Here is an 8,769-nt window from a genome sequence, read left to right as displayed (position 1 = left end):
AAATCAATGAGCTCTAAAAATGATAGTTGCGATCGTAAATCAATGAACTGTTTAAGTGGAGTTGCGATCGTAAATTGACGAACTCTTAATGAAGTGTTCATTATCGTAAATCAATTAACTGAAGCCATGATCGTAAATCGGTGAGCTTTAAAAATGATAGTTGTGATTGTAAATTAGCGAACTGTTTAAGTGGAGTTGTGACCGTAAATTGACAAACTCTTAATGAATTGTTCATGATTGTAAATCAATAAACTGAAACCATGATCGTAAATCAGCAAGGTTTAAAAATGACACATGATCAGCGGATCGTGAGATTCGTAAAATCCTGTAAGTAGAAGGTCATGATTGAAAATTAGCTGAAGCTTTTCAAAATGATCCTTGTTTTTCTAAGCAGATTGATCCATTTCAAGCCTCCTTTCAGTAGTATGGTGAAGATAAGTAGCTTCAGCCTCACAAAGACAATGTAACAAAAACGATTCCTCTATCATCTATATTTCAATATCAATTTTGAGTTCTTCTTTAACACGCCTATATTCATCATCTCTAACATCTAACTTGCTCTGAAGGGCAGAGATGACAGAATTAGCTAGTTGAAAATCATCTTTAGCCATGCTTAGGACTAGTTCAACAAATTTACATTCATTGTCAACCGAGAAGTGCTCAAGATCATAAATCAATTAGCTAAAGTCGTGATTGGAAATCAATGAGCTTTAAATATGATAGTTGTGATAGTAAATCAGTGAACTGTTTAATCGGAGTTGTGATTGTAAATCAGCAAACTCTTAATGAAGTGTTCGTGATCGTAAATCAATGAACTGAAGCTGTGATTGTAAATAAACGAGCCTTAAAAATGACAGTTGTGATCGTAAATCAGCGGATTGTAAGATTCATAAAATGCTGTAAATAGAAGGTCGTGATTGTAAACCAACTAAAGCTTTTCAGAAAGTTCCTTATTTTTTGGGCAGATCGATCCATTTCAAGCATCGTTTCAAACATACAATGAAGAGTAGTAGCTTTAGCATCACAAAGACAATGTAATAAAATTGATTCCTCTATCTTCGTTCTTTCACGGTCAGTTTTAAATTCTTCCTCAATACGCCTATATTTATTATTTCTACTTAGAGTAGAGAGGCCAGAATTAGCAAGTTTAAAATAATCTTTGGCATTACTTAGAACTAGTTTAGCAAATTTAAATTTCTTGTGAAAAATAAGTGTTAAAGATTGTAAAAGATTGGAAATCAACAAGCTTTAAAGATGACAGTTGTGATCCTAAATCAACAAACAATTTAATTGAAGTTGCGATCGTAAATAGGTGAACTATTATTGAAGTATTCATGATTATAAATCAAGGAACTGAAGTCGTTATTGTAAATTAGCGAGCTTTGAAAATGAAAGTTGTGATCGTAAATCAGCGAAGTGTTTAAAGTGGAGTTGCGATCATAAATTAGCGAACTCTTAATGAAGTGTTCATGATCGTAAATTAATAAACTGAAGCCATGATAGTAAATCAACAAGGCTTAAAAATGACACATGCGATTATAAATCAACAAACCGTGAGATTTATATAATCTTGTAAGTAGAAGGTCGTGATTGAAAATTAGCTGAAGCTTTTTAGAATGTTCATTATTTTTTTTAGCAAATCGATCCATTTCAAGCCTCATTTCAGATGTAGGGTGAAGAGAAATAGATTTAGCCTCACAAAGACAATGTAACAAAATTGATTCATCTATCCTCCTTCTTTCAAGGTCAGTTTTGAATTCTTCCTCAACAAACCTATATACATCATCTTTAACATCTAACTTGGTCTGAAGGGTAGAGAGATCAGAATTAGTTAGTTGAAAATTTTCTATTGCCTTCCTTAAAACTAGTTAAGCAAATTTACATTCCTTGTGAACAAGAAGTGTTCATGATCATAAATCAATGAATTGAAGCTGTGATAGTAAATCAACGGGCTTTAAAAATTACAATTGTGATTGTCAATCAATGAACTCTTATTGAAGTGCTCATGATTGTAAATCAATGAACTGAAGTTGTAATCGTAACAAGTTTTAAAAATGATAGTTTTGATCGAAAATAAGCGGACCGTGAGATTCGTAAAATCTTGTAAGTATGTTGTGATTGTAAACCAGCTGAAGCTTTTTAGAAAGTTCCTTATTTTTCTAAGCGGATCGACCCATTTCAAGCCTCGCTCCAGACATAAGATGAAGAGCAGTAGCTTTAGCCTCATAAAGAAAATATAACAAAATTAATTCTTTTATCCTCCTTCTTTCTAGGTCGATTTTGAGTTCTTCCTTAACACGCCTATATTTATCATCTCTAGCATCTAACTTGCTCTAAAGAGCAGAAAGGTTAGAATTTGCTAGATGAAAATCATCTCTGGCCATGCTTAGAACTAATTCAGCAAATTTACATTTCTTATGAACCTAGAAGTGTTCAAGATCATAAATCAATGAACTAAAGTTGAGATTGGAAATCAACAAGCTTTAAAGGTGGCAGTTGTGATCGTAAAGCAGTGAACTATTTAATTAGAGTTACAATCATAAATTTGTGTACTCTTAATGAAGTGTTCAATGTCAAAAATCAGCGAGCTCTGAAAATGATAGTTGTGATCATAAATCAGCGAACTGTTTAAGTGGAGTTGCGATTGTAAATCGGTGAACTCTTAATTTATTTTTTATGACTGTAAATCAATGAACGGAAGCCGTGTTCGTAAATTAGTGAGCTTTAAAAATAACAGTTGTGATCGTAAATTAGTGGACCGTGAGATTTGTAAAATCTTTTAAATAGAAGGTTGTGATCAGAAATCTACTGAAGCTTTTTAGAATGTTCATTGTATTTTTAAGCAGATCAATCCATTTCAAGCCTCGTTTTAGACTTATGGCGAATAGAAGTAGCTTCAACCTCACAAAGACAATGTAACAAAATTGATTTATCTATCCTCCTTCTTTCAAGGTCAGTTTTGAGTTATTCCTCAACAAGTCTATATTCATCATCTCTAGCATCTAATTTGCTCTGAAGGGCAGAGAGGTCAGAATTAACTAGTTGAAAATCATCTTTGACCTTGCTTAGATCTAGTTCAGCAAATTTACATTCCTTGTGAATAAGTAGTGTTCATGATCATAAATGAATGAATTGAAGCTGTGATAGTAAATCGATGAGCTTTAAAAATGATAGTTGCGATCATAAATTGGTGAATTCTTAATGTAGCTTTTATTATCGTAAATCAATAAACTGATGTCGTGTTTGTAAATCAACAAGCTTTAAAAATGACAGTTGTGATCATAAATCAAAGGACGGTGAAATTTTGTAAAATCCTGCAAGTAGAAGGTCGTGATCGGAAATCTACTGAAGCTTTTCAGAATGTTCCTTATTTTTTGAGTAAATCGATCCACTTCAAACCTCATTTAAGGCATAAGGTGAAAAGAAGTAGATTCAGCCTCACAAAGACAATGTAACAAAATTGATTACTCTATCCTCCTTTTTTTAAGGTCAGTTTTGAGTTATTCCTCAACACGCCTATATTCATCATCTCTAGCATCTAACTTGGACTGAAGGGTAGAGAGGTTAGAAGTAGCTAGTTGAAAATTATCTCTAGCCATGCTTAGAACGAGTTTAGTGAATTTACATTCCTTGTGAAACAAGAAGCGTTCAAGATCGTAAATCAATGAACTAAAGTCATGATTGGAAATCAGCAAGCTTTAAAGATGATAATTACGATTGTAAGTCAGCGAACTGTTTAATCGGAGTTGCAATCGTAAATCGATGAACTCTTAATGAAGTGTTCATGATTGTAAATCAATGAGCTATAGCTGTGATCGTAAATCAACAAAGTTTAAAAATGACACATGTGATCGTAAATCAACGGGCCGTGAGATTCAAAAATCTTGTAAGTAAAAGGTCGTGATTGAAAATCAGCTAAAGGTTTTCAGAATGATCCTTGTTTTTTTGAGCAGATCGATCCATTTCAAGCCTCGTTTCAGTAGTATGGTGAAGATAAGTAGCTTCAGCTTCGCAAAGACAATGTAACAAAATCGATTCCTCTATCATTTATCTTTCAATGTCAATTTTGAGTTCTTCTTCAACACGCCTATATTCATCATCTCTAGCATCTAACTTGCTCTAAAAGAAAGAGAGGACAAAATTGGCTAGTTGAAAATCATTTCTAGCCATGCTTAAGACTAGTTCAACAAATTTACATTCATTGTCAACCAAAAAGTGCTCAAGATCGTAAATCAATGAACTAAAGTCATTATTGGAAATTAATGAGCTTTAAAGATGACAGTTGTGATAGTAAATCAGCGAACTGTTTAACTGGAGTTGTGATTGTAAATCGGCAAACTCTAAATGAAGTGTTCGTGATTGTAAATCAATGAACTGAAGCCGTGATTATAAATCAGTAAGCCTTAAAAATGACAGTTGTGATCATAAATCAACGGACTGTGAGATTCGTAAAATCCTATAAGTAGAAGGTCGTGATTGTAAGCCAACTAAAGCTTTTCAGAAAGTTTCTTTTTTTTAGCAGATCTATCCATTTCAAGCCTCGTTTCAGACATACAATGAAGAGTAGTAGCTTTAGCCTCATAAAGATAATGTAACAAAATTGATTCATTCCTTCTTTCAAAGTTAGGTTTGAGTTCTTCCTCAATACGACTATATTTATTATCTCTATTTAGAGTAGAGAGGTCAAAATTAGCAAGTTTAAAATCATCTCTGGCCTTACTTAGAACTAGTTTAGCAAATTTACATTTCTTGTGAAAAAAGAAGTGTTAAAGATCGTAAAAGATTGGAAATCAACAAGCTTTAAAGATGACAATTGTGATCGTAAATCAACAAACTATTTAATTGAAGTTACGATCGTAAATCGGTAACTATTATTAAAGTATTCATGATTATAAATCAAGGAACTGACGTCGTTATTGTAAATCAGCGAGCTTTGAAATTGACAGTTGTGATCGTAAATCAGTGAAGTATTTAAAGTGGAGTTGCAATCATAAATCAGTGAACTCTTAATGAAGTGTTCATGATCGTAAATCAATAAACTGAAGCCATGACCGTAAATTAACAAGGCTTAAAAATGACACATGTGATTATAAATCAGCGGACCATGAGATTCATATAATATTGTAAGTAGAAAGTTGTGATCGGAAATCAGCTGAAGCTTTTCAGAATGTTCATTATTTTTTTGAGCAAATCGATCCATTTCAAGCCTTATTTCAGATGCAGGGTGAAGAGAAATAGATTCAGCCTTACAAAGACAATGTGACAAAATTAATTCATCTATCCTCCTTCTTTTAAGGTCAATTTTGAGTTCTTCCTCAACAAGCCTATATACATCATCTCTGGCATCTAACTTGGTTTGAAAGGTAGAGAGGTCAGAATTAGCTAGTTGAAAATTATCTATTTCCTTCCTTAGAACTAGTTAAGCAAATTTACATTCCTTGTGAACAACAAGTGTTCTTGATCGTAAATCAATGAATTGAAGTTGTGATATTAAATCAACGTGATTTAAAAATTACAATTGCGATCGTCAATCAACAAACTCTTAATAAAGTACTCATGATCGTAAATCAGCAATCTTTAAAAATAACAGTTTTGATAAAAAATCAGCAGACTATGAGATTCGTAAAATCTTGTAAGTAGGTCGCGATTGTAAACTAGCTAAAGCTTTTCAGAAAGTTCCTTTTTTTCTAAGCAGATCGACCCATTTCAAGCCTCGTTCCAGACATACGATGAAGAGCAATAGCTTCAGCCTTACAAAGAAAATATAACAAAATTAATTTCCCTATCCTCCTTCTTTCAAGGTCAAATTTAAGTTCTTCCTTAACACGCCTATATTTATCATCTCTAGCATCTAACTTGCTCTAAAGAGCAGAGAGGTTAGAATTTGCTTGTTGAAAATCATCTTTAGCCATACTTAGAACTAGTTCAACAAATTTACATTTCTTGTGAACCTAGAAGTGTTCAAGATCATAAATCAATAAACTAAAGCTAAGATTGGAAATCAGTGAGGTTGAAAGATGGCAATTGTAATTGTAAATCAGTGAACTGTTTAATTGGAGTTACGATCGTAAATTTGTGTACTATTAATGAACTGTTTATTGTCGACAATCAGCGAGCTTTGAAAATGACAGTTGTGATCATAAATTAGCGAACTGTTTAAGTGGAGTTACGATTGTAAATTAACAAACTCTTAATTTATTTTTTATGACTGTAAATCAATGAACAGAAGCCGTGTTCGTAAATCAATGAGCTTTAAAAATAACAGTTGTTCTCGTAAATTAGCGGGCCGTGCGATTCATAAAATCCTTTAAGTAGAAGGTCGTGATCAGAAATCTACTGAAGCTTTTCAGAGTGTTCCTTGTATTTTTAAGTAGGTTAATCCATTTCAAGCCTCATTTTAGACATATGGTGAAGAGAAGTAGCTTCAACCTCACAAAGACAATGTAACAAAATTGATTCCTCTATCCTCCTTCTTTCAAGGTCAGTTTTAAGTTCTTCCTCTACACGTCTATATTCATCATCACTAGCATTTAATTTGGTCTGAAGGCCAAAGAGGTTAGAATTAACTAGTTGAAAATTATCTCTGGCCTTGCTTAGATCTAGTTCAGCAAATTTACATTCCTTGTGAACAAGTAGTGTTTATGATCGTAAATGAATGAATTGAAGATGTGATAGTAAATCGACGAGCTTTAAAAATGATAGTTGAGATCGTAAATTGGGGAACTCTTAATGTAGTTTTTATAATCATAAAAAAATGAACTGATGTCGTGTTTGTAAATCAACAAGCTTCAAAAATGATAGTTGTGATCATAAATTAATGGACGGTGAAATTTTGTAAAATCCTGTATGTAGAAGGTCGTGATCAGAAATCTGCAAAAACTTTTCAGAATGTTCCTTATTTTTTGAGCAAGTCGATCCACTTCAAACCTCATTTCAGACATAAGGTGAAGAGAAGTAAATTCAACCTCACAAAGACAATGTAACAAAATTGATTACACTATCGTCCTTCTTTCAAGGTCAGTTTTGAGTTATTCCTCAATATGCCTATATTCATCATCTCTAGCATCTAACTTGGTCTGAAGGGTAAATAGGTCAGAAGTAGATAGTTGAAAATTATCTCTAGCCATGCTTAGAATGAGTTTAGAAATTTTACATTCCTTGTGAAATAAGAAGTGTTCAAGATCGTAAATCAATGAAATAAAGTCATAATTGGAAATCAGCGAGCTTTAAAGATGACAATTGCGATTGTAAGTTAGGGAACTGTTTAATCAAAGTTACAATCGTAAATCGATGAACTCTTAATGAAGTATTCATGATCGTAAATCAAAGAACTAAAGCCGTTATTATAAATCATCAAGCTTTGAAAATGAAAGTTGTGATCGTAAATTAGCAAAGTGTTCAAGTGTAGTTGCGATCGTAAATCAACGAACTTATAATTAAGTTTTTATGATCGTAAATCAATGAATTGAAGCCTTAATTGTAAATCCCCGAGCTTTAAAAATGACAGTTGTGAACGTAAATCAGCAGACCGTGAGATTCGTATAATTTAATAGGTAGAAGGTCATGATCCAAAACCAGCCGAAGCTTTTCAGAATGTTCCTTATTTTTTTTAGTAGATCGGTCCATTTCAAGCCTCATTTCAGACGTACGGTGAAGAGAAGTAGCTTCAGCCTTACAAAGGAAATTTATCAAAATTGATTCCTCTATCCACCTTTTTTTAATGTCAATTTTGAGTTCTTCCTCAACACATCTATAATCATCATCTCTAGCATCTAACTTGCTCTAAAGGGTAGAGAGGTCAGAATAGCTAGTTGAAAATTATCTCTAGCCTTACCTAGAAAAGTGTAGAAAATTTACATTTCTTGTGAACAAGACGTGATCATAAATCAATGAACTGAAGCTCTGTCAAAATTAGCTAGTTTAAAATCATCTCCGTCCATGCTTAGAACTAGTTCAACAAATTTACATTCCATGTGAACTAATAAGTGTTCAAGATCATAATTCAATGAACTAAACCCAAGATTAGATATCAACAAGCTTTAAAGATGACAATTGCGATAATAAATATATGAACTTTTAATGTAGTGTTCATTTTCGTAAATCAAAGAATTAAAGTTGTGATTGTAAATTGGCAAACTTTGAAAATGATAGTTGTGATCATAAATTAGCTAAGTGCTTAAGTGGAGTTGTGATCGTAAGTTGATGAACTCTTAATGAAGTGTCCATTATAGTAAATCAATGAACTAAAGTTGTGATCTTAAATCAGTGAACTTTAAAAATGACAGTTGTAATCGTAAATCACTGGACTGTGAGTGTAATACCCTGAAAATTTTTACAGTAAAATATTATCCGTGATTTAGTAAAATAAGGAAATAAAGTGACAAAAAGGGAATTTTTGAGTGATGTCAATATTGAGAAGTATATTATGATATATTAATTCAAGAAAGGACTAAATTGCAAAGATAAGAAAAGTCTTATTGCACAAGAGTAAATACTCAAAATTTAAGGGGTTGAAGTGTAAATATAAAAAAGTTGAAGGACTAATGGTGCAAATATTTTAAGGGTGGAATGATCTAGAAACCAAGAAAAATTGATGAATTAGGGCCAAATTGAATAGGTAAAAAAATTATGAGGGACTAAATAGTAATTTTACCAAATTAAGTGATGACTCAAGGATGGAATTCTAAAAGATCATGAAGGGCAAAATGGTCAATTAGTAAGAGAGAATTCTAGAATGTAATGATTATGTTGATGATATTTTAAATTAAT

Source organism: Gossypium hirsutum, chromosome A10 (genome assembly GCF_007990345.1).
Source record: "Gossypium hirsutum isolate 1008001.06 chromosome A10, Gossypium_hirsutum_v2.1, whole genome shotgun sequence".
NCBI lineage: Eukaryota > Viridiplantae > Streptophyta > Magnoliopsida > Malvales > Malvaceae > Gossypium > Gossypium hirsutum.
This window is presented reverse-complemented; position numbering follows the sequence as displayed.